The following is a 23188-nucleotide window of genomic DNA, read 5'->3' on the forward strand; positions in this document are numbered from 1 at the left end:
TGTGTGTGTGTGTGGGGGGGTGTTGATGAGGGAAGAGGTATCCGCAAGCTCTGGCATGTGAAACCTGGTGCAACACGACAAGGCTGCATCTTTGAAACTGTAAAAGGAAGCTTTTCCTTTTTTTTTTTTTTTAAATCTATGGCTTTTAAAAGAAACAGTCGCTCTTGATTGCCCTTTTCTCGCCTTTTTCTCACGGCGCCGAGACATCAGTTTGGGCTTTAAATGCACTCTGATTATTTTCCAGTTCTCCGGCTCTAATGCTGCCAGGTAGAAACACCTCAGAGTCAAAGCTGCCCGGGCGTTACTTCTCTTGCAGTGGCACAAACACCGCTACTTTTTATGGAAAGGTTTCCCACCTTTTACAACGTTGGTATTTTGATGCCTTTTCAACTCTCTAGAATGTTGAATGTTCTTTATGATGTGGTATACATGTATATAACTTGGTCTGAGGAGTGCAGGAGGACTAAGCGAAGCTAAAATTGTGTTTTCGGTAGGACTTGCCTGCTAAAGAGAGCTGAATAGATGTTTAGAGAAGCTGTGCTTTCCAGGAATTTAAATGAGACTTTTTGTGATTGCTTTCCAAGTCTTGCCTACTAGTACCATATTTGTTTTGTCAGGTTGAACTTTCAAAGCTTTTTTATGTTGTGTGGACCACTTTTTTTTTTCCTTCTTCAGGAAAACCAATGCTTGGCTAGATGTTTGTTATCTTTCCTGGACAACACTGGTGATTTGTTCTGGAGTAATATACATGTTGTCAAGATTTTTATCTTTTCTGTAATTAGAGCCCTGGTCAAAGTGAAAAATTATCTGTTTAAGATTATCTGTCTAAAGCAAAGAATTTATCTGAGGGTATAAACGAATAGTTTGATAAGCTAGTTTATGACACGATTTATGTTTTATTCATCTAAAGTATTTAGTGGCACCTATTATGTACAAGGCACCACTTAATCACATTTTGCACAGTTAAGCAAACCAGATGCTTGAAGTTACTGAATATTTTATTTCAGATTGGTGAAACTGTGGTTCGTGGAGGAAGCAGTAATATAAAAGTGTCTAGTCAAAAGCAAATTTATCACTTTGAGAGCTATAAATCAAAAGATCACCCTGCTATTAGAAATTCAGGGTTAAAGTTTCATTTAGGTGGAACATGTGTCTGGACTTAAGCCTAGGTGTGTTGTGTAAAACTCTAAAAGGACTTTTTTTCTCACTCCTTAACGAGACTTTTGGATAGTATTTTTATGACCCTGTATGGATATGCTAGAAGTGTGACTTAGAATAATATTGGGAAATAGGTATGGTAGATAGTGGCTAAAATGCAAAGAAAAGCCTAAAAGACACCTTTTTTGTTAGTGTAATTATAAGTAATTCAGGCTTTATTTTGGAGAGGAACAAATCAAAATAATTAATTAATTTATTATTTAAAATTAACAAATAAAAAATTTTACTAGAAAAGGTTGAAAATGAGGAGGCTTTGTGTAGGAGAGTAACTTTTTTTTTGAGCTAATGAACTTTGTCAACCAAGTAGGCAAGAACCTTTCCAAGTACAAACTATGCTACATTTTTTTAAATCTCTGATACTTTTTAACATTTTGATGATGAGACTTAGTTTTGAATATTTCAGAGGTCTTAGGTTCTATTATCCTAATTTCTATCACTTAATACTAAAACAGTTGGAGTCACATCTGGGAATCTTGAAATGATGCAAGTCCAATTTGTGTCCTGTAATTTAAAAAAAGATGTTGTGTCCTTTGGACAGAGGCCATAGGGGTCAAAAATAAGGCAGTCCACTTTGCAAACATAGATGTCGTGAACTTAGACTAAAGGAACCATAATTATTTAGACTGGAGAAGAGACAGCTGGGAAGATGATATAATGCTATTCCTCAAACAGTTTGGTATTAAGAGCATGGTGACCATTTCTACTGAGGACAGATTGAGAGGGAAAAGGATTTGAGTTACTTTGGGCTCTATGGAGAATATGACAAAAAAAATCTCTGCAATGGGTTGTTGAGTAGAGCCAAAGATTTCTCTTCAGTTAAATTCAACAGACATTAAATGTTTGTTGCATACTAGGTACAGTGCTAAACCTTTGGTAGAGAAAATGTAATTATTTATTTTCCAAATATTGTTTTTATTAAAGTACATTTTATTGTTTATATTGTAGAGAGTAATATGAAGTAGACTGGGTTCATGCTAGCAAGTAGAGAGAGGTCTTTGGGATCTCCTTTCATGAATAGAAAAGAATGTAATTTTTTAAATTAGTAGTTTAACTTTATGTGAAACACCAGTTTTCTCTCCTAAGCAGGCTGAGATGCCTATTGAATTCTTATACATACAAGTTTATTCCCGACTAAGTGCTACTCTCATTTCAGTTCATTAACTGGTCCCATAACACCAATGGATTTTTGGTAGAATTAGAGCAATGCTGTAAATGGTCAGTGAGTAATAATAATAGCTCATATTTATAAGGACCTTTAAGGGTTTGCAAAGTGTTTTACAAATGTTATTTTATTTAATCTTAGGTGCTATGATTCCCTCCATTTTACTGATGAAGAACCCAGGGATCATACATCCAAGTCTCTGATTCTGTATTCAAAAGAATATGTGTTATGAGGAGGGGAGATTTGTAATTTTACTATGAAATTTATTTAGACAATATTGAGGATACCAATGTAAAAACAATTTTGTTTGGGCAATTGTGTATAGAATAGATACATATGTTGGACAAAAACAAAACTAATAACATATTTAAACACATAGCTGTAACTAGCTACAATCATATGGAAATTAATTTACTGGGGGAGGGAGGAAGGAAGTGGTATGGATTGACACAATAGTGTCAGAAAGTAGTTGCCATTGGTGGGGGCAATTCAAGGAACTAGTAGGCTCAGGCATTCCAAGAAGACAGTAAGCTCTCCTCCCACCTCCTGTCAAACTAGGGCAAAGTTCATTCTGGCCTCTTTTATTTGTGGTTCTGTTTATGTAGCATTTTAAAGCTTTTTCTCAGATGTTTTTTCTCAAATAATACTATGAGGTAGAAAGTACAAATATCCCCATTTTACAGAGAAGGAAACTGAGGCCCAGTGAGGCAAAGTGGTGTATCCTAGTTACATAGCTAGTAAAGTATCAGATCAAGTCACTCTATACTTTTACAGGTCACCACTCATTCCCTTGCTTCACTTCCTTCTCTTCCAAATATCCGCCCTTTAACACTATTCAGTTTGCACCACCATGAGTAATCGGATTATAAATTCACAAATTTAGAGCTAGAAAGGACTTTAACAGTCATATAGTCCAACCTTTTTGTTTTATAGATGAGGAAATAGGTTCAGTAGTTAAGTGATTTGCCTATTCTGCTATTCGTTTCTTTCCTACCCTGGATTACCTCTAACCATCTTCCTCCACTCTTTCCTTCAGTGGAACCAAGCAGTGCTTGAGTGAGTCACACAACCATACTGACTGGAATTCACTATTTAAAAAAAAAATTCTGTCTCTATTGGGCCTCCACTGTTGCATGCTGATCCTTTTACAAAGCCCTGGTGGTCAATTCTGTTAAACTCTCCATAGTAGTATTTCCAAAATTTTACTCTCCTCTCATCACCTCTCCTCCTCCTTTCTTTCCTTTACTATCCTCTTTGTCTCCTTTTCTTTCTTCTCTCTTCCTCTTTCCCCACCCACTACCACATCCTTTTCTCTCTCAGGAGACATTGATTCATATTGTGTTTTTTGTTTGTTTGTTTGTTTGTTTTTGAGGCAATCAGCGTTAAGCGACTTGCCCGGAGTCACTTAGTAAGTATCTGAAGCGGCATTTGAACTCAGGTGTATCGGACTCCAGGGCTGGTGCTCAATTCACTGTTCCATGTAGCTGCACCTGCCTCATATTGTATTGGAAGATTAAAGCCCTACATCTTGAAGTCGTTTATGCAGCTTCTCAATTCCATGATTTAAATTATCTTAGAATTCTCTCTTTTTCTTTGGCCTCTGATGTAGTCCTTCTCCTTGACAATGCTAAATCCTCTTGTGCCCTTGATTTTATCCCATCTGCCCTTCTCTTGGAGATTTTTCTTTTACTATCAGTTCTTTTCCCGTAATTTTCAACGTCTTTACATACTGCCTTTTTCTTTGCTATCCTTAAAAAATCTTTGTCTTTGAGGGGATAATCCTACTCTCCCTTCCAGTAGTCATATTGTCTTTCTACACCTTTTCACAATCCAAAAATCTGTTTTGTTTTGTTTTGTTTTAGAAAAATTCTGTTTACACTCATTGCCTCCACTTTCACTCTTTCTCTTTCCCTAATCTCAGCAGCTCCAGTGGGATACAGTGATTACCTCTGATGCAAATGACTTCCAAGTTTATATCTGGAGTCTTATCTCTCGAATCTGAATTCCAATCTCACATCTTTTGAAATCTCCTCCTAAATGTCCCAAAGACGTGTCAAAGGCAACTTTTCTAAAGCAGAACACATTATTTCTCCCTCAAAACTCACATCTCCTAGCTTTCCTTTTTATCGGTCTAAGGCACCCAGGTTTGCAACCACAGAGTCATTCTTGATCCTTTATTTTTGGCCGCTCTCCCCTCTCTGTGTATCCGTTAAGTTGTCAAGCCTTCAGATTTAGCCTCCTGCACATTGTTCTAACTTGTAAGCTTCTCTCTACTCAAAACCCACAACCATTCCTCCTCCTCTTCATTTAAGGCCTTCTTACTTCTTACCTGGACTGTTGTAATTGCCTCCTGAATGACCTGCATTCAAGTTTCTTCCCTTTTCCGTTCATTCTCCGCACAGCAGCCAAATTAATGAAGCTATAGCTCATGGTGTTCCTCTTAAGAAGATTTAGTGACTCTTTGTTACCTTTAGGCTAAAATACAAAATTCTGTTTGACATTCAAAGCCTTCACAATCTAAATCTACTCTCTCTTTCTAGGCTAATTATATATTACTCCTCCTCTTGGCACTATTAATGCACCAGATGATCTGATCTGCTTGTTCTTCCTAAATGATATGCTGTCTCTCACTTCCATGACTTTGATAAGGCTATCCCCTCTAGAACGATCTCTCTGCTTTCCCTTTTTCACCTTCACCTCATGGATAAACTTCTCAGTTCCCTTCAAGGCACAGTTTATTTTAATTAATTTATTTCGAATGATCAAGAATCACTTCTATAAGCATTTGAGTTTTAAATTTTTCTTCCCCTCCCTCCCTACCTCTCTCTCCAAAGCTGCATGGAATCCGATGTAGGCTACACATATATATTCCTATTAAACATATTTTCACATTGGTCCTGTTGTCCGGAAGAGGAACCACCAATTAGGAGGAGCCACCAGAAAGGGGAAACAAAACACAATAGAAGAAAAAAAAGCAAATAATATGCTTCAATCTGCATTCAAACTCCGTAGTTCTTTCTCTGAATGTGGATAGAATTTTCCATCGTGAGGCCATTGGCGATGTCTTAGATCCTTGTATTGCTGAGAAGGATTAAGTCTATCAATATTAGTCATCGCAGAATGTGGCTGCTACCATGTACAACAATCTCCTAGTTCTGCTCACTTCGTTCAGCGTAAGACCATACAAGTCTTTCCAGGTTTTTCCGAAGTCAGCCTGTTCATCATTTCTTATAGCACAATAGTATTCCATTACATTCATATACCACAACTTGCTCAGCCATTCCCCAGTTGGTGGGCATTCTCTCAATTTCCAATTCTTTGCCACCACAGAAAGAGCTGCTATAAATATTTTTGTACGTGTGGGTCCTTTTCCCATTTGTGTGATCTCTCTGGAATGTTGCAGGGCACAGTTTGAAAGGCTTTGCCTTTCCCTCATTGTTCATCGCAGCACCCCAAAACTTCATGAGTATTTTGCCTATGTCCTGTATGTACTTATGTGTGAACATGTTGTATCTCACTGGTAGAATGAAAACTCCTTAAGGACACAGGGATTGTTTCATTTTTGTCTTTATAGTTCCATCATTTAGCAGAGTACCTGTGACATATAGTAGATACTCGATAATAGCTAACATATAGCACTGTGAGGTTTGTCAAGCATTTTCCATGTAATATTTTATTTAATTCTCATATCTACTCTGTGAATTAGGTGTGAATTGTTCCTGTTTCATAGGTAAGGCCCCTAAGACTGAAAAAGGTTTCTGATTTGCCCAAGGTCACAAAGGTAGGGTTTAAGGCAGAATTTAAACTCAGGCCTTTCTGACTCTAAGCCCAGTACTCACCTTTCTCATTGATTTATTAATTGATCTGAATTATGCTTTTTTTTTTCAAAAGTGTAGGAAGATTAATATCTTTCTAGGATTTTTTGATATAAGAATTGCCTCTGCCTCTTACCAGCTGAAATTGATATTCCAGCATATCATACATGTAGGAATCCTAAAATGACTACATAGGAAGCAGTAACATCATCTCCAGGATTGTGCAACTCTTCTTTTAGCAAATAAACAAATGAAGCACATCAGCACCAGAAACTTTGAAACATTTGTCCTCGGGGAGACACTTAATTAATTCACAGATTTGGGGCCTCATTAAAATTCTTAATACTTTAGAGTAAAAATATCTTATGCATGATAATAGGAAGATTTTTTTAAAAATCCAGCTCTGCTTTGAGAGTGTGGCAGTGTTGGAAAGGACATTTTCATATTATTATCTGTCAAAAGTACTTAAAGTGTGAGCTGGTTAAACTAAATTGGAAGATAGCAAATTTACTAGACATCCTAAGTACACTACTTAAGAGCTAAGCTTTTAAATGTAGAGGTATCTTCACTTAGAAAGGAATGAGAAATGATTTTCAGGCAAAAAAAAACCAACCACCATGAATCAAACATTTTTGTCAAGATAGATTCTCTCAGAGGATGATATGGAACATGGAATCTGTGCTATTTGCATTTGACTCCTAAAATGTTAAAAGTGTGCAGAACTTTAGAGATCATCTAGTGTAACCCTGAATAAATAAAGACTCAAAGAATCCAAGCTGCCACAGAGAGTTGGGTTGAGTGTACCAGTGAGCAAGGGTAGTAGGATAACAAAAGAATCTTTAACAACAACAATGAAAAAGGCTACACTGAGTATGAGGAAAATTAAAAGAGTTACAAGACCTGCTTCTGGGAGTATGGTACCATGATAAAAGATAATGGAAAGAAGGAAAACACTAACTCTAATTTTGTTTCTGTTTTCTCTTATAAGGAGAATGATGTTTGGTGTAAGAAGGACAGAACATAAGCTGTTTAAGAGGAAGTTGAAATGAGTTAGGAAGTAGCAGTAAGCACCTACCAGCCCTTAGTGAGTGCAAGTCACCAGGCCAAGATAAATTGTAATCCAGGGTAATGAAAGAACTAGAATATATTATTGTTAGCAGTCTCTGAGTTTTGAAAAGTAATAGAGAATGGGAGAGGTGTCTGCCCAGCTGGAGGAGGGGAGATTTTGTTTCCATTAGAGGCACTACAATAGACAGAGTGCAGGGCCTAGTATCAGGAAGATAAGTTAAACTCTGTCCTCAGATGCAGCTAGCTGTGTGACCTTGGGCAAGTCACTTAACCTCTGTTTTCCTCAGTTTCCTCAACTATAATAAAATGGGGGGTGATAATGCCTACCTCCCAAGGTTGTTGCCAAGATCAAATGAGATAATCTTTGTTAAAAAAAAAAACATTTAGCACAGAGGCTGGCTCATTATAGGTGATATATAAGTGCTTATTCCCTTTGTTTCTCTTCCTTTCCCCGAATAATTAAAAAAAAGTGAAGAAGGCTGGTCAGTCTTGGCAAAATTCTAGATTCATTTCTAAAGTGATAGTTTGTGAGTATTTAGGAAAGGAAGCAGTGATCATTAAGGGCCAGAATGGCTTCATCACTAACAGGTCATTTTGTAAACAGAATAACTAGACTGGTAGATGAGAGAAGTATAGTAGATGTAACATATCTAATTTTTAGCTAAACTTTATCAAAGTGCCTTGTAGCACTTTGTCGACAAAAAGGAAAAAAAAAAGTAAACTATATGATGATACAGTTAGGTAGATTTACAGCTGGTTGAATGACTACTAAAAAGTAGTCATTAATGTCAGCATGGAAAGAGGTCTAATGTAGTGACCCAATGTTAGTAAACATTTTTTTTAATCAGTGACTTAGATGATGGTATATAGAAGGCATTCTTAATTAAATGTGCTGAAAAGTAGAAGCTGAGCAAGACAGCTAACACATTGCATGACTGAGTTAGCATCCAAAATGATCTCTAGGCTCAGAGACTGGACCAAGTCTAATAATATGAAACATAATAGGAATAGGTTTTTTTTAAAGTTATACAGTTGAATTAAAAAAAAAACTTCACAAGTATAAAATATAGAAGTTGTAGTCAATCCCTAAGTAAAAGATCCGGAAATTTTAATGAGCCTCAAGCTTGAAATTTATCATTGATGTTACATGGAAGCCATAAAAGTAATGCTTTTCTTGGCTGCATTGAGAGGCTCAGTGTTTAGAAAAAGGAAGGTTACAAATTGTCCCACTATACTTGCCCCTGGCAAGACTATATCTACAGTATTGTGTCCACTTCTGGGAGCCAAATTTTAGAAGGGAAATTGATGTAGAGGGTCACTAAGATGATGAAGGAAATGGAGACCAGATAATACAACACCTGATCAAAGGAATTAGAGATATTTATCCTCAACAAGAAGCAACTTGGTGAGGGTAGGGGGGCATGATTACTGTCTTCAAATATTTGAAAGGGCTTCATACGACAGAGGGATTAAGGATATTCTGTTTGCTCCTACTAAGTACAAACTAGAAAAAAAAGAAAAATAAGTAGAAATTGAAGAGAGCCATATTTATGTTTGACCTAAGGAAAAACTTCTTAATAACTAGAGGTGCCTTTTCAAGTGGTGCCATTCTCCACACTGGAGGATTTCAAGTAGAGTCTGAATTAGAGACTCTTAACTCTTTTTATGTCCTAGGTCCCTTTGTAAGTCAGGTAAAATCTATGGCCCCTTCACCGAATAATGTTTTCAAATGCATAAAATATATATTGCAAAGGAAACTAGTTATATTGAAATAGTTATCAAAATTTAAAACAAATTTCAAGTTCTGTTGTCCTAAGGTAAGAAATCTTGGTCTAAATGAATACTTGTTGGGGAAGTTGTCAAATCCAGGTTAGTAAATGAAATTCTGTCTGCACAGAATATTCATAATCCTCTGCTGACATTTACGACAGCCTACTTATGATATCTCTTTTTGAATCTCTGAGTGGAGAGGTCAAGGACTGAATCAGCAGATGAACTACACTGTCTTCCCATTGCTCAAAATATTAGAGAATATTTGTCATTCTTGAGTGACACACTGCCTAATGAATGAAGGAAAGCTTTTATTCTCTGCAAAACAGGCACTATGAATCGATTAACATGAATGCTTCAATTAGGTAAAAATCTCTTAGGATCTCAGATTTTTTTATTCTCCTTATCCCACTTCCCTGTATCATTCATTCCCGCTGTGTGATTTTGGATGCTTTGTGTATTGGAATATGGGCTAAGTGTTGGATTAAAGACTGGAATATAGCCCCAGTGTATGTTTTGTTTCCTGAAATAATATCCTTGGCCTTCCATTTCCCATGTTCTGTTCACTAATGCATGCCACAAACTTCCCAGTACCCAAGCTAATCTGAGAGTCCCTAGTTGCCCCCAAATTAACCTGAACCAGATAAACTAGTCAAAAGATTCTTTAGTTTTCTAGGAGAATTATGGGTTAAGGGGAAATGGCATGGGTAATATTAAATACAAGTGTTAAGTCAACTGCCTATCAATGACATTTTGTTGTTGTTCAGTTGTTTCAGTCATATCCAATTCTTGTTTTTTTTATCTTATTTGGGGTTTTCTTGGTAAAGATTCTTGAGTGGTTTGCCGTTTCTTTCTCCAGCTCATTTTACAGATGAAGAAACTGAGGGAAACAGGTTAAATGACTTGCCCAGAGTCACACAGCTAGGAAGTATGTGAGGCCAGATTTGAATTTAGGAAGATGAGTCTTCCTGACTTCAGGCCCAGCACTCTATCCACTGCACCACCTACCTGCCAGTGACAATACAATATATTTTAGCCAGATACTCACTATTCCAGCATTTGCCAAATACTATCCTTTCACTTCATCACTTTAAAAGTTAGAAGGTCTGAAATGTTTCACTACCCATCAGCAGAAAGTAGAACTATTATGGCAATCAAAAGGCATGGTCACATTGCTTTATCTCCCCAGATCCCTTCTTTTTCCTAACACGGTTTCTTTGATCTCCTGATATCTTTTTTAGATGTCATAGTGGATAGAATATTGGACTTGGAATCAGGAAGAAAAGAGTTCTAATCCTAACTTAGATACTTACTATGTGTGACAACACAGAGGATAACATACAAGACCCATAACTCTGTCTGCCTCAGTTTTCTCACCTGTAAAGCGGGAATAATTTGATGCACCTGGTTCATAGGTTTGTTGTAATGCTCAAATGCATAAAACCATATGCAAAAACTCTTTCCCTACTTTAAAGAGCTCTACAAATGTTATCTTCATCATCATTATCACTCTCATTTTTCCTACAATTCATTAACTATTCTGTACCTGCCCAATAGACTTAAGATTGGAAGATCATTACAGTTCTATGATGATTGGATAGTAAGCTCCCTGAACTGCAGCACATGCTCCTTACCTTTTGTCTCCCTTGCACTTAGCACAGTACCTTGAACATAATAACACAAACTTAATCAATGTTTAGTTCATTGAATTTACTTCTTGTTGGGGAGAGGATGTTGTGACAAAGAAAATACTAAAGTAAATGTCAGTCCAAAAGCCTGAGTTTCTAGTCCCACCTCTCACTCTGCTTGATTATATGAACCCGCTTAATTTCCTTGGGCCTCAGTTTACTATATAATAACAGGGTTGGACTAAATTATCTCTCAGGTTTTTCTAGTCCTATGATTTTTTGAATTGATGATTTCATTTTGACAGTGTCTAAAGGGCAATTATGCTAACTAAAGAATTACTAACCTTGGAGTACTATTGGACCAAATCCTTTATAACCCTGACAGAAATCCTTCATCCAATTCCTCAGTAACTAAAGGCTAGATAAAGTAAATGGCTACTCTACTATATGTAGTTTGAGGTCAAGGGAACATGTTTTATTCATCTTTGCATCCTCCTTTAGTACCTTGAACAAAGTATGGCACATGTGGGTGCTCCATAAGGAATTTATGTAATTCATTCAACGAGCATTTATTAAGGTCATACTATATGCCAAGCTGTGGGAATAAAAAGACAGAAATAAAATCAGTCCCTGGCCTCAAGGAGAACTAGTATCTTCCTGAGAGAAACAACTTGTACACAAATAACTAAATACAAAATGTATCTGAAACAAATTTTTAAAAATTCAGGTGGCAGAGGTCTTATATAAGATCAGAGCTTTAGAGCTAGAAGGGACTTTAGAGCTCCCCAGTTCCAACTTTCTTGTAGGAAACTGAGGCCCTGAAGGTCAGAATGCCTTTCTCCAAATGACCAGATTTGAACCTAGGTGAATAGAAGAATACAAAGAATAGTCACTGGAAGAAAATGGTCTACAACTTGGTGTTCCAGGGATCTGTCCTTGGTCCTTATGTTAAAAGGAAGTGAGTGCATGTGAGATGGGGAGAGAGGAAAATAATAAAGTCATAATTTCATCACCATAATGAAATTCATACTTCTTGCTTTTTTGGTTGCAAAGCACTTTCTTTCACAAGAAACCTGTGATGTGGGTGGCTCAGGTTTATTGCTTCAGTTATACAGATGTGTAATTGAGTAACAGAGAGGCTTAGCAATTTGCCTTCAGCTCATGGCAAGCAAGCTCCAGGCTCTCCCCGTTATACCTCAGCTGCCTCTCAGTAGTAAACCAAAATAACTAGGATTTGAAAGCAGTTTATGAATTTTGTAGTGTTCAAGTAATCATAACAAGCTTGAAAGGATTAGTTCAGGACAGTATAGGAGCATAACAAGGACCCAGCAAATGAAATTTCCAAGTGAAAATTGAAGGTGAAATTCACGAAAACATTCCTGATGGTCTGAGCTATGGGACTGGTGAAGAGCTTAGTTAGCTGCCGGAATTGTGGTCCCTTGGGGCATTTAGAACTATATTGGAAAAAAGCACTCTAAAGTATGCTATAGAAGGAAAATCCTATAATGCCATGATTACCAAAGGCCTTGCTTTCTGAAGTTTATAATTCACACACTGGGCTGCTGAAGTGCTTCAGCCTGAGGAAATGTGTTATTAAATTTAAAACGGTTGGTTTTCCACATTCAAATTATACAGATTTATCAAGTGGAAGTTTTCACATTTTGGTAATTGTTGTAGTTTCTAAAATGACTTAGCTTTAAATTAAATTTGGGAAAGGGTAAATGTTTTAGATAATTCAGTGGCTTTCATTATTTAGAGATAAGTCTGAAAAGTACCTTTGGTGTATACACAGTGACTACTATTCTGACACATAAGCATTTCATCATGTGTTAAAACTTGCATTTGTACCATTGATGATAACATTTGAGGGAGAAAAAAACAAAGCTTCCATTCTTATCAACATATAATCATATTACACATACATGTATGTAGGTTAAAAGAATGCTAAAGTATTATATGCTATGTATAATCATATATGCTATATATGTTCTAAATAATATACATGCTGTATTATATATAAAGTATTATATATAATACTAAAGTAAAAAGAATACTAAAGTACAGCCTGAATTCTAGTCCTACCTCTCACTCTAATTGATTATAAGAACCCATTTAACTTCCCTGGGCCTCAGTTTACTGTAGAATTAAGGGCTGGACTAAATGATCACTAAGGTTTTTTCTAGTCCTATAATTTTGTGAATTGATAACTACATTTTGATGGTGTCTCTAAAGGGTAATACGCACTTATATGTGTGTATTATAAAATGTGCCATAAAAAGAGTACATTTTAAAAAAATCTGGGATGGGAGCCCCTTGCAAAATAAAATATACTTAATATAACATTAAGTACAATTGATATTACACAATGTATTTTATGAAATACATAGCATTTAATATTAATTTTATAATGTATTGAATGTTAATATCCTGAGTGCCAAAAAGTTCCTGTATCATTTGTCTACACATGCATACATGTATATGTACACACATATATGTATTCATGTGTATTTTCAATACGCGAGAGACATAAGGTCTTGATACACAAAAGACAGCAGTGATATAGTGAAAAAGACATTTGCCTCAGTTGGCAAGTCACTTTACTCTTTTTGGTCCTCCATTTCATCATCAAACTCAAAGAGTTATATTAGCTATTCTCTACAGCTCAATCCCCACTCCAATGCTTGTATTTTACTATCTATTTCTGGGGTTTAAGATAAATTTATCTAATTGTGTGGCTTTTGTTTGATTTAACTCTTTTAAAATTTTTATTTTTTATAATCAACTCAACAAATTCCAAAAAAAGGGACATTTTCATGTACAAAGTATAATGATTACAGGCAAAATGTGACTCCCTATTATGTGCATCTTGCTTTTTTTAAAAAAAAATAATGAATTCACAATATTATCTTCAAACATGCTTGTCTGTATTAGCTTCTAAGCTTCCTTTTTACCTTTCTCTCTTTTTGATTGGCTTAACTTTGTAAGTTAAAATTTAGAAGATTAATTGTTTTAGTTCAATAGTACAAATATTTGTTGAGTATTTATTATGTGTAATGTAAGGTCCCTAGGGGAATGAACAAAGGAATATTCTGTAGCCCAGTCTGTTGCAAGGTTACTTAACCTGTGGTTCGGTGGACCAAGGGGTCTGTGAACTTTGATTCAGGGGTGGGGGTGGGATTGCATCTTAATTTTCATTTACATCTAAGATTTAGCACTTCTTTCAATTATGAATTAAAAAAAAATTATTCTGAGAAGAGGTGAATAGTTCCACTAGGCTGCCAGAAGAATTTATGACATAAGGTTAAGAACCTCTGGCGTAAATGAAATGAATGCAATACTAGTTAGCTATATGAAATTTGTAATTTAGAGATAACTAACAGGAAGGAGCGATGGGGTCAGAATGTGGAAAGACTTCAAAGCCAAGACTTATTAAATATATGCTAAATGTAGATAAATATCTACTCGTATCTGGAGGGGGAGGGGAAGAGGAGGGTAACCCTCCTTCTATCTTGTTCCACCTTACAGAACTTCATATAACACTTTGCTTTGCAACCATTGCTTTGTAATACAGAGGCAATGATATTTAAAACACCAGTTTGTGTTTTAACAGGGCTGTAAGAAAGAATATTCTGATACCATATAAATGTGAACAGTTATTTTTACTTACCATGCAATCGTGAAGGGGAATTGCCCTAGTGGATAGAAGAGTCGTGGGCTCAGTCCTACTTTTTTCATATACTCTTGGTGTGGCCCTGAACAAGCCACTCAACACTTACTTCAATATCTCTGGCCCCTATCTAGAACTAGAAATAAACAATGAGTTGCAGATGGGTTTCTGTGGAGGGAGTTTCCACTGTTCTAATGGATGGAATCAAAGTTCTGAACTCAAAGTCACATAATATGTTGTATTATAGTATTTTAGTTGTATTATAGTTTTCATTGTATCTCCCCCTTTCCCACTAGGTAATGGGAAGAGCTGAGGCAATTACTCCAATTTTGTATCGCCTCCGCAGCTAAGGAGCATACAAAAGAAATGTAAGGCAATGTTTCAGCTCTCTAGGAAACCAGAACCTAAAAAAGTGGAAACAAAACAAAACAAACAAAAATCCTTCTAAGCCCTGTTACTCTGCTTTGCAATGAATCTAGTGGTACCAATTTCATTGCTTTATGAATGAGACCTTGACAGCAAGGTTTGGGAGGTGGGGTTGGGTGGGAAAGAAATGGAAATAGTTTTCAGCAAGAATTTCTATTTATGCCTACTCCACCCCTTCTCATCAATTGTTCCCCAGTCTCCTTTTTTGAAGAGAGGAGAAATGATTACATTAAGAATGGAAAAGGAAAAGGAAGTATGACAGAGAAAAGCAAAGTGAGTGGGGAGACACTAGCTGAAAGAAGGAAAGTCACTTAAATTCTCAGACTTCAGTTTTCTGAACTGTAAAAGTAGGAATTTAACTGGACCAATATTTCCCAAATTGTGTTCTATTTAATATGAATAAGAATTCTGTGGGAAATTTTTGATGATATTGATATTTTCTCTTCCAAAATATTACATTATTTATGTATTGAAATACTCTGTGCAGTAAGTTTTGTGTGTGGAAATTTTGGCTTATTTTATTTTATTCAAAAATTTCCATGATCTTTCTTTTTTTCTTTACCAAGGGAGGGTTACATTTTCTTCAGACTACCCTTAACCCCACACTCTCACCAGAGCTGTGTTGGGTTCTGCCAGTATATTTTAAGGCTCAAAATATTCAATATCTAAAATTGATGTAATATAAACTAGAAGGGGCCATAGGTGTAAGAAGACTAGAAAGATGGGGAGTGGGGCAGGTTACGAAGAGCTGTAAGTGCCAAACAGAAGACTTTATATTTGATCCTGGACACAATAGGGAACCACCAGATTTTATTAAGTAGTGGGGAGGGAATGGACAGGCTGATGTTTTAGAAATATCTCTTTGGAAATTGAGTTCAGGATGAATTCAAGTGGAGGAAAGAATTGAGGCATAGAGACCAATTGGAAGGCTATTTCAATAGTCCAGGTGAGAAGAAAGGAGGATCTGAAAAAGGGTCATTGCTGTGTGCTTATAAAGAAGGGAGCTTAATTAAGAGTTATTGTGAAGTAAAAATAAGAAGCTTTGAAAATGGATTAGATATGTGCAATCATCAGCTCTAACACTCTGTAGTTCAGTGGAAGGACCAAAAAAGCAAAAAGGGGGTGCTGATTGTTGAACAGTGGAATTAAAATCTTCAAAGAAGTTAAGTTTCACCTCACCTTGTTCTCATTATTTAATTGTGAAGCAAATTAGGCAAAGTGTAGTTGTAATAAGCACAGTTTTAGAAATAAAGCATTAGTACAGTAAGAGTTACTAAAGGAGTTGGTGTCCATTGAAGATTTTAAAATGAAGTCAAAAAGTACATGGGTGAAATTGATTGAGTTTAGTAATTCACCTCTTTGATATTCTTCATGGTCACTGGTTTTGCTGCACATGTTAAGGATACTCTTAAAAGAACAAGGGTCTAAAGGATGGGAGGTCATGTGAATAAAGGGAAAGCTGTGAAGTTCTGATGGAGCTTCAGCCAATCTATTTTATCTCCTTTTATGTTGTTATAGAATTAATTTACATTTCTTATAGATTTTTCTTTGTGACCTAGAGTTAAGTTAAAGAAATCAATTTAGTTTCATAAATAACCTAAAGAGCAGTGAAAAGATGCCATAAGAAGATACATTACTAATGATGACCTGAATTGGAAAAAGGATATTATAAAAAGCATGTATTACAGGAAAAGGAGAATGACCAGTCAATCACATATGTAGAATGGGACATCCTATAGATAGCTTGAAACCACTCTTTAACTGTAAAACATTTTTTGGGGGGCTAGGCAGTTGGGGTTAAGTGACTTGCCCAGGGTCACACAACTAGTAAGTATCAAGTGTCTGAGGCCAGATTTGAACTCAGGTCCTCCTGACTCCAAGGCTGGAGCTCTATCCACTGTACCACCTAGCTGCCTCTGTAAAATATTTAAAGAATGAGGAAAGCTCCACTGCACTGGGTAGATCCTTTACAGAAAATTGTGGGAGGGACATGGACAAGAATTACAGATGAAAAAGGATACACACATATCTATGTTTGCAGTTTGTGTTGTGGTGGGTGAAATAACATGCAGTAATGAAAATCCTAGATTCACTAAAATATGAATTCCTGACCTTCCATTTATAGTAAGAACATTAGACTTTGATTCAGAAACAGTGGGTTCAAATCCTGACTTTGCTGTTTATTCTGACCTGGGAGTAACCTCTCTGGACCTCAGTTATTATTAAAATAAGATATTTAACATTATTTTTAGGTATAAATCCTAGGAACACATGTATGAAATCTACTACTAGTATTTATAAACATGAAGAAGAATGCAAATTTCTTTTAACCTGGAATAGTAGGTTTGAATATGCCTGTATTTAATATCTCTCTTGATTTGAGCAATAGGTAGTTTCATCTCTAAAATATTTAAGTTATATATTTTACCTGACTGTTCCATTTTCATCTGAGAAACTACCATGGTGTCAGGAGTGAAGATAATACACTGCTTTGGACTTCTGTTTGTTTTACTAAGAATAGTTGTTTGGCTAACCAGAAACACATGTTCATTTGTAGGGTGAAGCACTAGTATTTAACCTTGTTCTGAATAGGAAAAATATCATACCACAGATATAGCATTAGCTTTGTTCATCGGTTAACTCTACTGAACTTTGGTAATAGGAAGATTATGTCACGAATTTTGATGACGAGACCTGTTCAGTGTCAAAAATTGAGTGATGTTCACTAAGAACGTGATATGCCCAATTAACAATGACTTAAGTGTACAAGAATGTGGATATAACATCTCTTAGACTTCCATAAGCATTGAAATTTGACAAAGAAGTGATGGGAATATTAGGGATTTTTTTTTCTAGCAACAGCCAAACACTAAAACTAAAAATATATGTTTAGTACTTTAATACTTCAGTAAAGAATTGCAGCAAAGACTTTGAGAATGATCCTGATAAAAGACTTTGTTCATTGTCTAAGGACCAACAGAGCTAACTGTGAAAAGGTTGTATAATAGAAGGCTGGCTACTAGGTGATTCACTTATGGACATGACAACTCACAAATCAGATTAAAAAAAAATAAGCATGCTCTAAATGTTATGCCATACTTTTAAGTTCCTGGAGGCAGCATGGTGTAGTAGAAAGAGTAGTAGCTGTGGAGAGCTCTGACTTCGAATTTTGTTCTGACACTTTAACTAGTTGTTAAACTTTTGATAAGGGCATTTAATCTCTCTGAATTTTGTTTTCCTTATCTGTAAAATGGGGAAGAATTTTTCTAGTAGTAGCAATATATAAGTCAATTGTGAGATTACAATGAGATGTTGTATAGATAAAGCACTTTGTAAACCCGAAAGAGCTAGACAGGGTGTTCTTATTTTAAGCTATTAAAGCTGAAAACTGCACTAAGACTTTTGGGACATGCTGCATAAATGGATTTATGATGGTTATAGTGATGATAATGATGATGATGATGGCTTTCATAAATCTGCCATATACTAGTTATAGATTAGCAAGGAGCACATTATTTTTTACTGATCAGTAATATGTTCAGGGCTATGACTATCATTTACATATTCTTTGCGTGTCACTAGCTAAACACAATTGGTTTTTGGATAGAGACTAGTATTATTAATAACTGTTTTGAAAGATATGTGATTTCAATCTATGTAAATGCTTTCTCTACTGCCTTACAGTCTCTCCAGATGTTAGTTGAACCATGTTATGAATTGCAGTAGCCATAAAATTAATTGTATGATAACCAGCACATGGTGCTTTTGGTGATGATCCCTAAGACTGACCTGTGAGGTAGGGCAGACCCAAGATGCTATAGCCCCCATTGTACAGATAAGACTTAGAAAATAAAGTAATTACCAAGAGCACATAGCCAATGTAGTGGACTCGCACTGGGTGTGAGCAAGATGGTGGTGAAGAGTAGGGGTAAGTTAGGTTCTAAAGTCAGTTCAGAGATCTAGTCAAAATTAATCCCCTCTCCTCCAACATGAACAGGCTTTTGCACACTAAAACAATGTCAGTAACGGAAGTTAGCAAGCCCAGTCAGTAACTTGATAAAGATTGCCTTTGAGGGATGAGTTTTAAAGCTTCTCACTCCTGTACTCCGCCTATTATCTTCTCCCCTTGCCCCAAAGAGAGACATGTCTGTCTGTGTTATTAGGTTGGGCATATGGGAGATGGAGGCCTAATCCACAATTTTTAAAGTCCAGTCTCACCCTCAGTGAAGCATAGAACAAACTTACTCTACTATTTAAATTGCTCCTTGTCTTACCCTTTTCATCCAATCCACTTTATTCATGATTTTAAACACACACACACATTTTATGTGTATTTACACATGTGTATATGTTCACACAGATGCATGTATACATACACATGAATATATTTGTATGCAATCATGTATTATATATGGATAATATGCATATATAGAAATCAGATATTATTTATTTGTTCATTGATGCGCTTACTTATTTATTCATTTATCTATCTGTTTGTTTATACCATGAAGCCAGGACTAGAACTGTGGACTTTTGACTTTTAGCTCAGTGCTCATTCTACTGTATCTTGTGCTTCTTTGTGAAATAAATAAAAAAAAGACTGAATTCTATAGCCAAATATTTTTGGTTTACCTGTATTTCAGATATATTTAGGACTTTACCAGATCTATGCATGTGTGTATAGATAAGAGTATAAATGAGTATACAATTAATACTCATAAGGGTGAGTATATAGGGTATAATACATATATATCTGCATATGTATGCAGATATATATGTGCATATCTCTTTATAGATACAAGTATGCATATGTATAGGTATACATATTCCTATAAAATCTATTTTACTTCATAGCACATTTATCAGTGTTGAAAATTTTGTATATTCATTGCTGTTGTGAGTTGGTGAGAAGCACCGTAGCTTTGGTAACTTACTGCATATTTTTGACTGCTTTGAATTCCCTCCCCTCCCCACCCCCAGCTAACTGCTGCAGGAGGTTTTTGAGACATCACTTCAAAAGGAATTGATTCAGTGTTGAAGAATGCCACTACATTTATTTGTGATGTTTGTTCACTCTGATGAAAAAGGGATAGCCATTTAAAAAATGTCTCAGTTAAATAAGACCAAAAATTGGAGCTAACTCAGGCTCTCTCCTAGAAAACAGACAGCCATTTGTGAGAGCCTGAATTGTCATGCCTTGTAATCAGTGCAGACATTAGGCATTAGAACTAAGAAGCCAAGCTAAATGTTTTATTTCAGTATGTGAGCTGGGAATGTTGTACCTCTGATTCTGAAGGTGACTTTTAAGGCAATGCAGAACTATATGGGGCCCATATGGATGCAACGGGATTTTTGTTATTGTTTTTAATCGTTTACATTTTGAAAAGGGCAATTTATTCCCCTTGGAGTCACCAAATTGTAGTCTGTAGTTACTAACTATATTCTACACTCTTAAAAATTAGAGAGCTGGTTTAGTTCATCAAGTAGTGTAACTGGCTATATATTGGGCACTTTACAATCATATTCACTAGCTGCTGTGTGATGTATCAGATCATTAGCTATTTGAAGTAGGGCTCCAAAAACTGATTTCACAGTAATATGAAAAGCTTCAATTACTTGATGACTGGGACTGTTTAATTTTTTCTCTATCTACCAGGCTTAGCACAATGCCTGGTTCACAGTTAATACAGAGCTATATCTGCCAGGTGTAACTGATGTGACTGCTTCCACAGGACCCACGTACATACATGAAAATCAGCCTTTGTACTGTATAGTCAAGGAAGCTAGGTGGATAGAGCTCTGGGCTTGGAGTCAGGAAGATTCATCTTCCTGAGTTCAAATCTGGCCTCAGTTATGTACTAGCTGTGTGAGCCTGGGCAAACCACTTAACCTGGTAAGCCTCATTTTCCTTATCTGTAAAATGAGATGGAGAAAGAAATGGCAAACCACTGCAGTATCTCTGCCAAGAAAAACCCAAATGGAGTCATGAAAAGTCAGATGCAACTGAAATATAACTGTCCAGTGACACCATTTTATAATCATCTATATTACTGAGTCACAGATCCTCAAAACTGGAAGGAGCCCACAGAAGCCATTTAGTCTAACCTGTACCTCAACAAGGATTCCCCTTATGGTATCCCCAACAGATGCTCATTCAGCCTCTATGTGAAGACCTTTTCTTGTTATTGTTGTTCAGTCATGCCCAACTCTTCAGGAGCTGGGATTTAGGGATGAGGCTGGATTTAAACCTAGGAAGATGAGTCTTCCTGACTCCAGGCCAGGCACTCTATCCACTGCATAACCTAGCTGCCTCTAGGAGCTAGATCTTTAATGTGAGGGAAATCCACTACCCCCAGATGCATCCCGTTCAACATTGGGATAGTTCTAAGCAGTGATGTGCTGGAGCCAGATCATACTCTGGTTGTACTGTAGTTGTTAAATTGTCAGTGTGTACATTTATACCTTGGAAATAGGCAAGCAAATGCTGCAAATTAGGGTGTAATTTATTGTTTTGTTGATTGTCTAGATCTAAGAAAGTGATGGAGAAAGTGTTAATGATGTTGATTAAATTGTGTGTTGTATGAACATTTTCTTCTTTCAGGAGAGCTGATTATTAAGCCATTTCACCCCTGATTCTAACTCTTAGGAAGTTTTCTTGACATCAAATCTAAATCTGCCTTTCTGTAACTTCTCCCTGTTGCTACCTATTTCTATCCTCCAGGGTCAAGAAGAACAAGAGTAACCCCTTTCTTCATGGCAGGCCTCCAAATGCCTGAAGAAAATATTGTGCCAGCTTCTTGCCTCCAGGCTAAATATCCTCAGGTCCTTTAAACTATATTAAAAAAAAAGCTTGCAGGATGCAATTGAAGGTATATTTCTATTGAGTACATGTGCCAAAGGCTTAGGATTTGTTGCTTTTGGTTTGAAGCAATAAATCTGTTCATTCATTAGAAGAGTGGTATTTACATAATTCAGATATTTGGCTTATTTAATAAAAGGTTCACTGTTTCAACATTACAGGATTTTAAAATGAGACTGGCATTTGTAAGACTATAGGAGTGCAAAAAGTCAGGGTGAGCAGAAATTAACAAGAACGGCATCATTACCAGCATCCAAGTCTAGGGAGGCAGTTGTTCTACAGTATTCTGCCAGGTGGAGACCACATCTGGAGTTCAGTGGATAGAGTGCTGCATTGTAGTCAGAAAGACCGTAGTTCAGGTCCCATGTGAGACCCTTAATTGTTGTGTGACCTGAGGCAAATCACACAGTTGGTGGATTTCAATTACTTTTTGTAAAATAGATAGAATAATAGCACCTACTTTCCAGGGTTGTTGAGATAGTATTTATAAGCTGCTTTGCCAAACTGAAATCACTATATAAATGCCAGCTATTTTATTATTAATCATAATTATTATTATCATCGTCATGATCATCATCACCATATTTTAGGATGTAGAGCCTCCAAATGAGGGTGAACAGGATGATGAAAAGCCTTAAGATCATGCCCTATTGCTGTTCCATATTGGTTGAAGGAAATGGGAAAGGTCCTCTTAGAAGAAAAAAAAGGAGATTTAAGAGGGATGTGATAACTGTCTTTTATTCATTGAGAGGAAACTTGAAGCATATTTAGTCTAATGTCCTCATTTTGCAGATAAGGAAACTGAGATAGAGTGACTTGCCCAGGATCGCATAGTAAGTGGCAGAACTGTGATTCAGAGTCAAGACCCATGACTCCAATTTAATGGGAAAATTTGGCACTCTTTCCGTGGCATTGTAAGGATTAGAATTACACTTGTCTGAGTCAGCTCCAGAGGAAATAACAATGGGTAGAAGTTAAAAAATAAATGCTTCTTCTCGTTGATTAGATGACTTCTGAGTACCTTTCCAACTAATACTTTAATACCCAAACTAATTCTGCATTTTTTCCTCCTCCCTCTTAACCACCCCCTATATGGTGTCCACATGATTAGGATTGGGAAGGTAGCATATCTGGATTTTTAAAAGAGCCCAAACTATTTAAAGTATGTTAGAAAAAAATTTTTTTAATTTCAGTTATGCAAAAGCCATTTAGATTTAGAGGCAGAAGGTATTTTGGAGGCCAACTAAATAAGCACCTTTATCTTACAGGTGACAAAGGTCAGAGGAGTTAGGTAATTGGTCAGGGTCATGAAGGTCTGGAATTTGAACCAATGGTTTCTGATTCCAAATTCAGAAGTATTTCCATTGAACCATGCTGCCTCTTATATGTTTTATCCATTTTATATCAGATATGGATACTTGGTGTTTTAGCACATCAAATCTAGAAACACAGTTGTATCATTGTTTCATGTGCTGATTTGAAAAATTGATATCTGAGCATTTTCCTTGTTTCGCCCTTTTGAAAAATTTAAATTCTTTTGTTTGACACTTTTAAGTTGCTTATTGATGTAATTCT

General features: G+C 36.2%; 1 protein-coding gene across 6 annotated transcripts in view; it reads left to right on the top strand.

The window, feature by feature from the left end:
* Positions 1-23188, top strand: part of ST6GAL2 (ST6 beta-galactoside alpha-2,6-sialyltransferase 2) — a 203149-nt gene that overhangs the window by 93779 nt on the left and 86182 nt on the right. The window lies entirely within an intron of this gene.

This window comes from Phascolarctos cinereus, unplaced genomic scaffold (assembly GCF_003287225.1).
Source record: "Phascolarctos cinereus isolate Bilbo 61053 unplaced genomic scaffold, phaCin_HiC Scaffold_7;HRSCAF=346, whole genome shotgun sequence".
NCBI classification, from domain to species: domain Eukaryota; kingdom Metazoa; phylum Chordata; class Mammalia; order Diprotodontia; family Phascolarctidae; genus Phascolarctos; species Phascolarctos cinereus.